We start from the raw sequence: 8,669 nt of genomic DNA, 5'->3' as shown, positions 1-8,669 counted from the left end.
TTTGGCAAAAATTAAATGAAAGTAATGCTAATAACATGGAGAAGTGGGCACATCCATCCTTTCAGTGGGCTTATAAATTGACAAAATATTTTTGGAGGGCAATTTGGCAGAATCTGTCAAAAAGCTAACCAGCAATATCTTGTTTAGAATCACTATTAAAAGAAAGTTCATACAGTGCACCAAGATGCATCTAGTTGGGGAGCAGCTGCGGCCCACAGTGGACTTGGCGCCGAACTCAGAGGTCTCTTCTTGAAGCAAGAAGCTCTTGAGTCTTGCCAGAGGCGCGGTTTGCTGTTAGGGTAAGCCCCCGGTGGTGGTGGTTGCAGTCTGAGTAAGAAGATGCTGGAACCACAGGAGAACAGCTTGATTGACCTACCAGATTTGAGCGTTTAGAAGATGAAACTTTTCCTCCTTTCCCAGTATCTCCAGAGAGAAGATGGTGAAGGTGCTGAACCTGATGAAGATTAATTTCAGAGAGAGGGCTTCCAGCCTTAAGACAGGTGTCGATAAGGCAAAATCCAAAGGTAGGGGTCATGAGGCCCAAGACTTAAAGATGCGGATCAGACACATGGAGCACTGGGCACATAGATTATTTCCTAAACTGCAGTTTGAGGATTTTATTAACAGAGTTGAATACCTGGGAAATGAAAAGGAGGTTCAGACCTGTTTAAAACGAATTCCACTCCATCTCCCTGGTTTACACTGATGAAGCAGGGGGAAATGGCCACAATGTAATGGCTACTGAATTGGATGCCTTTTTGACAAACTCATCTGAAAGCGACACGTTTGCTTCTCAGTCAAGTAGAAGCCTCACAGACGAGCAGCAAAAGAATTGAGAGAAATAAACAACTGGCCGTGGAAAGAAGGCAGGCAAAGCTACTGAGTAACAGTCAGTCCCAAGAAATGACTTGTTAGTGAACACATCAACAGCACATTCAATTGAAGAAGTTAATACAAGTGAAGACCAAAATGACGCGCCAAATGGATTAAAAGAAGACGTTTTAGATAATCCACTTAAGCTGCTGCTGCCGCTAATACTACAAGTGGAAAGGAGGGAATAAAATGAGAGGAAACATAAATGGACTAATCCTTAAAGATGTACAATAGTAACGTTGTATTTCATCCAGAAATGATGTTACCAAAGACTCAACTAAGAGAGAAAAGTTATCTATTAACTTACTATTCTCTCAGTTTGGGCTTACTATATATTTTGTCTCCTTTGAGTGAAAAGTCCTTTTGTAGTAAAGCTTTTGCAGATTCAGTGTTTAAAATCTGGTATTTATTTATAATTATGCTTTTCATTTATTTATTAGCTCTAATTAAGTCTATTCAATTTAATGTTTATTTTTATACAGATGGATATGGCTTCATAAAATTAGTTAATAAGCAATTTTCTACTGCTAGTGTGCTTTGGATGCCTTGTTTTCACTAAATTGCATGATGTTAAGATGTAAATATATATTGAGTATTAATGCCCATTTATAAAAAATAAGTGAAAATAAAAATTATTTTACAAACCACCAAAAAAAGAAAAGATGCTTTTAGTTGTATGGATGTTTATTGCAGCATTTTCTATAAAGGTAAAAAAAAAATCAAATGGAAGCAATAAAAATCCACTAACACTATTTATAATTTCCACCCACTTATGTGAAAAAGGTATATATGTTAATAATCAGAGAATGGTGGTCACTAAGATATTGGCAGTGGTTTCTCTGGAGAAAAAAGTCATAGGAGGCATTGAAGGGAGAGCACATTTTGCTCTGGAAGCTTCTGCATAGTTTTTTTTTTATTTAAAAAAAATTTTATGCATTGTTTGAATCATGTGTAACAGGAATAAATTCTTGCATTCGCTGTGGTGTATATATATTTGGAAGCCAGAGGGGATTAGCCCCCTATTGCAGACCGGGGCTGCTCTGCCTCCTACTGGTAGGGAGTGGTAATTCTGGTGCCCCTGGGTGCTGGCCTCAGTTCCCATGCCCTTTTTTGTCCAAGTGGCCACAGGGGGCTCATTCATTCGGCGGGTATGGCAGCTGGCACCCCCCTGGGGCATCCTTGTCGGTACTCTGCCCTCCTGTTTAAAAGTGTGTTGACTCCTCCATTCATTCACATAACCTGGCAGAATATTTTCAAATAAATCATGAGCATGGCAGCTACATTCTCTAAACCATACTGGAAAAAGGATTATGGTCTTTACTGTGGAGACAGGAAGATTGATTCTTGCCTAGAAAACCTGCCAGTTCCTGATTTAGGGAGCCGGTGATCAGCACAGGTTAGCTCTGATTTATATCAGCCTGGCTTCCCCACAGGTGCCTCTCTGGCTCCAGGGGACATTTTGGGTGGGATGGCTCTGGAGCAACTGTGGTCCTGCTAGTTCCTTCCAAGATGGCCCACCATGGAGTTCGGCTGTCTGCACGGCTGTGGACGGAACTGCCTCCTGCAGCGTCCCGTTCCTGCTCCCTGCTCCAAGGCCCCTGTCACCTGCTGGATAAATTCCTGCTCCTGGGCCTGGAGTCACAGGACTTCCTGGTTGGAGCTTCTACCACCTCCCCAGCCCCCCCTCCATCACCCTCTGTCCACCCTGCACACTCTGCTTGAATTTCCTCACAAGGAGCCTAGGATGTGCCTGACCCTTTCTTACGAAGAGGGGCGAGCATAGAAACCGGAGCGCGGCTCTGCTCTTGAGCAGCTGAGAGTCTGACACAAGCTGCTGACTCATAAGGAGATAGTGCAGGGTGATGAGTTTCCTGACGGGAGTGGGCTGAGGGGTCTGGGGCAAGCAGCACGCATGGCTCCCCCACTCATCGCCTCCTCTACAGAGTCTACACTGACCTTCCACCCTGGGGCACTTGGTCAAAACCCTTGCCTCACCTTAGAGTCCCCGAAACCTTTCTGGTCATCCATTCATGTAGGTTCTCCGTTTCTGAGGTGTCTAACATCAGGCCTGGAACACACCTGGACTCAACAGATGTTCACTGGCCTCACCTGAATCATCCGCTGCCCTTTGCCATTGACTTCAGATCCACACCTGCTGGCCCCCTGCTGTGTCTCCAAGATCCCGGGATGGGAGTTGTTGTGTCCCCAAGAGCAGATTGCTCAGGCTCTGTCTTGACCAGCTCTCCCTCCACCGCCTCTGCCTGTGATGACTTACGGGAGGCTTCGGCATTGTTGGATACCCTTGTTTCTACCAGGGCCCCCCTAACTACCACCTCAGGTCTACTCTTTTGTCTCTCCAAACCAAAGCACAGTGCTGGCCCTTCTTTGAATTCAGCCTAGACTTCAGATGCCACTTTCCTAAAGATTCTGGAATTATAAAAAAGAACATTGCAGAGAGAAACCTGGTGTTGATGTGGCCTCATTCAGATGTCAGACGCCTGTGAGACCTCTCCCTGGGGACCTACAGAGCTTCGCCTCCAGCTGCCTCCACACGGCAAAGACCAGCTAAGCTCAGAGGGGGGTGGGGTCCCTCTAACTCCTGCCTAACGACCACACATTCCAATTCACCATTTCCTGTGCTGAGTTCAGACGTTTCCCAGAATGACTGACAGTGGAATAGCCATTCTCTTCATGGAAAACTCTCCTCCACCAGCCTGTGGTAGCAGTGCATTCAGGTTTATTAATCTTATCTAACTATTCCAGGGACACTGGCAGCCCCGTTCATTTCCCTTTTGCAGTCATTCCTCTAGCAAGAGGTGGAGCCAGTAACAGCAGCTGTTCTCTCTGGTCAGTTCATCCTTTCCCACAAAGAGCAGCCCCGAAAAGGACACACATCTCCCCAGGAACCAGCACCAGCTTGCGGCACAGTTCACAGAGAAGCCAGAAATACTTCCCTATAGCTTCCATACCAGTCCCATCTGTGGAGATGGGGGTCAAGAAAATCTCAGAGATACATGACTGGGGACAACCATTCCCCGACTTAGGCTGCCAAGCAGAAACCTTAAAGTCCTAAGTTAAAACATTTGTATTCAAGTTTCATGGTGATTTCATGGCTTTCTCCAAGAACAACCAGTGAGTATTCATGTAACTAAAAAGCACATCATGGTGATTTTCCTAAAGTAAAGGAGGAGTTTACTCCCCAAAGGTAAATGCAAGGTTCTTGGGAGGGAAAAATAAAGATGCTGTGATTTTTATAATTGTAGGGTCCCCCCGACTTCCCAGCTCGATGTGCTATGTTTTCATGAACTTAATGCCCAGCTCCAGGAAGCAGGACCTCCCCCTCCCTTACATCGGAGACCCCTTAAGAATGACAGACTCTCAGGTACGAAGGAACCCTAGAATGACCCCCTATCCCAGGAAGCAGGAGGCCTCCCTCTAACATCCCCGTCAGATGACCTCCCTCGCCTGACTTGCACGCCTTTCTAGACAGGGAGCCCCTCCCTTCTAGACCCCTCCTTCGCTCACCAGCTCTGATGGTAGAAACATCTTCAGCTTCCGCAGCTGGCTCCAGTCCCATCCTTTGGGGCTATACAGCAATCTATTGCTCTGCCTGGGGCATAACCCCATAGATGGGCACCCTGAGAACACCTCTTTTGACCTGATCTTTTCCAGGCCAAGTCTCGGCCCCCTAACTGAGTGGCAAACTATGCTTTAGATTTTAGCTTTGCTATAGCTGTTTTGTCATGTTTTGCCATTCGAAGCAGAGTTGCTTGCAGGTGTGGAGTTTGGAAGGGGGCTACCATTTGCACCTGGTTTCCCTGGGCGCAGACAGGTGTCCTCCGTGTCTCCGCAGAGGCCCGCTCGGCCGCTCACTCCCCACCCAGAAGAGCAGAAGCCCTTTGGTCTCTCATGCCTGTTGGACTGTGACACTTGCCAAGGCTTTGTGGAGCTCTGAGTGGGGCTCTGAGTGGGTAAAGAAAGTAGCCCCATGCCCTGAGAGATGTGACCCAGCAAAGGACCTGGGACAGGCGTGTTGTTATGGAATAGATCGGGGCAAGAGTCATGCCATGACCTTAACAAGAAAGGTATGCGAGCCCTTAAGGAGATCCAATAGGAGCAAAGATTTTCTGAAACCTAAAAGAATTGCTTCTTGAATTTCAAAATATAGACACAGTTAGAGGAACTCTATTGAGAATCAGAATAATGGCTACAAGATCAGGCGTAGAGGTGTCTCAAAGCCGAGAGCTCCCATGCAAGGAGTTAGAAATCACGCAGAGAGAGAGGGATGGAAGTGATTGCCAGGAAAACTAATTCACAGGCAGAGACAGCACTTGGGTGACAGAATGAGGTGGGGTAATCATTGATATATTGTTTCAATATAACAGAAGAATATGGGATGCTTTATGCATGTAAAGATTAGGAGAATAATCACTATAGCATGAAAAGCAAAGCAGAATTTCCGAAGTAACTGTGAGGGGGTCGGGGCTTAGGAATAAGTAGTTGTTACTTGACAAAGGCAGATAAATTAAGGAAAAGCAAAAGGAATACAATAAAGAAGTGAAATAAATAGTAACCACAATGGAAGATGGAAGAAATAAGATTAAGCAGGTCAATTATTTTCATCAAAGTGAACTGACTGTAATCTCTTCTTAAAAGACAGATTGGGGAGCAGGTGTAGCTCAGTGGTTTGAGTGCCTGCTTCCCACGTACAAGGTCCCAGGTTCAATCCCCAGTACCTCCTAAATAAATAAAAATAAAAAAAGACAGATTGGGCAAACTTGGCTCTACGCTGTTTACAAGAATTTCACCTGCACTGAAATGATTAGGAAAGGTAAACGTTAAAGGTGTGGATCAGCGATGATTTTAATCTTCAACACTAGTGATAAATTCCACGTCTGAGTTAGAACAGGGGCCAGGAGAATGCCACACACATTCTGACAACTGCGAAGTGAAGGGTGGTTGTCACACAGCCCCAGAGCTAAAGGCCACCCCTCCAGCCGATAGACAGGCCGGCTTTCTCCAAGTTCCCTTTGTACAAATGGCTCCCAGGGCTCCATGCCTCTGGACAAGGGACGCAGGAAAGGGTCACGGGGAGCTGGACCTCCTCCCCCAAGAGGCTCCGCCACGCAACCTCAGGAGTGACGTGGAGATTAGATGTGCCAGCATGTGCTTAAACCCAGCACCGTGTTCCAGATGAAAGCAAGAGCATGTGTTTGTTTTCTTTCCTGAAGCATGACCCTGTTTCCTGAGAGCTCGGAATCAGTTATCCATTCTGGTTGTTCTTGACTCTGCGGATGCCAGAGACTGAATAAAGTGACGTGTTTCTTAAAAAAAAACCCAAATTAAAAAAATAATAAAGTTATGAGCCAAAAGATACCAGGAAGTGTCCCAACCCTAGCAAAAAGCACCACAAGAAGGAGTACAACTAGTCATGGTAAAGCAGAGCTGAAGGTGAAAGGCATTAAATGGGATAAAGGCAATAAAAAAAAAGAAGCAGAACGAATAATGTTCTTAAGGACCGTTCACCAAACCCTCACCCCTGCTGAGGACTGTAGAGAACGGTGCCAGGTGATTGCATGACCCCACTTCACAGATGCATACGTCACTCCCACTTCACCCCCACTTCACAGATGCATACATCACTCCCACTTCACCCCCACTTCACAGATGCATACAGCAAGGCTTAGAGAGTTTAAGCAGCTTGGTTCAGGGCTGAACAGGACTCAAGTCGCCAGATCCCAGTTCTTAACCAACACACTTGTGCTCCTTATTTCTCTGGAACAAGACGGGCTGCCCTCACCCGGGGTCGGCTTTCAGTGCAGAGCCTATTGCACCTTTACTGGGTGGCCTTGTGGGGATAGAACCCATTTAAAATTTTTTAACAGTTTTTGAGATATAACAAATTAGGTTGCTTTAAATGGAATAATCCCATCCCATTAATCACGGCCACTCTCTGCCTGCAACTTTTATTCCCGTGATAAAGTCTCTTCTAAATTCGCCCAGGCCCTCCTCTTGTGCCTTCATAAAGACACATTAAAATGATTCAGACTCATGCCCATCAAACCTTGACGGCCCGAATCAATGATCTTTTTCCATGTGGGATTCGTGAGAGCCTCAAGCCCCATCATGATTTCTACACATCAAAACATCTACAAGGGAGTAGAGGTGCAATGTGATTAAAATAATCTGGTTTGTATGAGCTGGCGTCGAGGTAATTATAAAGTAATTCAATTAATTAAAAGTAAAACTTAATTAAAGTGAGAGCGATTTTGCAGCAGTCAATCAATAGCTCAGGGTAGCCGAGATGACATATTTGACTAGACTTCTGCTTCTGGTATCAAAAATGTGAGGCTGAAATGAACTCAGCAGTTTCTATTTTCAATGGCAATTCATATTTCAGATTCATCCCATCTCATACTTGTCAACGTATTACCAGTATTGTCCCAAATTAGTAATGACCTTAATACAGAGTCGGTGGAGACTACCTAACACACTACCGATTCAAAAGCAGCCAAAGTAAATAATATTTAATGTGCCAAATTGATATCTAATTATCCTGAAATTGAATTACTAGTAAAACCTAAAAGGCTTTAAATATCTGATATTGATAAGAAAGTCGATATCACTGAGCATTTACTTACTAGTTACACCAATTTCAGTTAATTACATGACAACGAGATTTATTTCCTATGAAACCCTCAGTCCTCTTCTAAAAATTAATTGCTATCTCATTAACCCAGGTTTCTTGTTCAATTCCTATTTGGGCATTTACAGGGAGACAGGATTGGTGGTCCTCTACCCAATTGCAATTCCAGGGACCCCTTGGTGGACTTCCTTGTAATCTGGGGTACTTTGGGGAGGCATCTCAGGGTGGAAGTGAATGAAGAATTACATGGTTCTCGAACTTGGCGGCATATTAGATAGTCACCTGGGGAGCTTTGAAAAATCCAGATGCCCGGGCCCCATCTCCTCCCCAAACAGATAAATCAGAATCCCTAGGAGTGGGGCCCAGGGTTTTTAAACTCCCAGGGTGAGTCTAATGTGCATCCAGACGAGGGCTAGGGGTCAATAAGACTAGAAGCGTGGGCTGTCCATCACTGCCCCTGCAGTAACCAGACAGTGGGCAGGTGAGCTGTGGACACGGGTGGGGCAGAGTTCCCTGTCCTGCCCCATAAAGGCTGATGGTCAGCCCTGATCTGTAGCCTGGGCAAGCCCCTGGGTGCCTGGACTGTGCTCCTTGCAATACAGCTCTGCTCAGTCCTTCCCCACCCTCCCAGTTGTCTCCACTCAGCACCTCGCGGCCATCTCTCCAGGTCCGCCCTTGAAGGCAGACTCACTCCCATGCATCTGGGCCTTTGTCTAATGCCCCTCTCTCTTCCTCTCCCAGCAGCTCCCCCTCTCCTGCCTTCTTCCTCGTCCTCCTACTTTCTCATCATGGAGTGCGTGACTAAGTTCCTCATGCAGCCTGGTAGCATCCCAGGGGTTCCTCCTCCAACCAGCCTGGGTACCCCGGGGCTGAGCACGCTGGCCCGGTGGGGATTCAGCTCCACGGGGTGGGAGACGTGCCTGCTTTGTTCATCGCCGGTATGCCGCGCTCGGTAGTACGGCCGCTTCATAAATATGTGTTAATGCATATTTGAATGGACGAGGCTTTAGAGAATTGAATCAGAGTCTCCGGGCAGAGGACCCTAGCGTGTGGGCTTTGAAAGGAGAAAGGTGTTACCTCACTTTGCTGGGTAACTGCTAGGAGTTCATTTTGCTCCTGAATGTGACAGAATTGTCACATGGATTGACAG

At 46.1% G+C, this 8,669-nt stretch overlaps 1 pseudogene; it reads left to right on the top strand.

The window, feature by feature from the left end:
• Positions 1-339: 339 nt before the first annotated feature.
• LOC101430067 (TIMELESS-interacting protein pseudogene) lies at positions 340-1,061 on the top strand (annotated as a pseudogene).
• The last annotated feature ends 7,608 nt before the right edge of the window (positions 1,062-8,669 follow it).

The sequence above is a fragment of the Dasypus novemcinctus genome, chromosome 21 (genome assembly GCF_030445035.2).
Source record: "Dasypus novemcinctus isolate mDasNov1 chromosome 21, mDasNov1.1.hap2, whole genome shotgun sequence".
NCBI classification, from domain to species: Eukaryota; Metazoa; Chordata; class Mammalia; order Cingulata; family Dasypodidae; genus Dasypus; species Dasypus novemcinctus.
The sequence above is the reverse complement of the archived record's forward strand: the minus strand, read 5'-3'. Positions and strand labels throughout refer to the sequence as shown.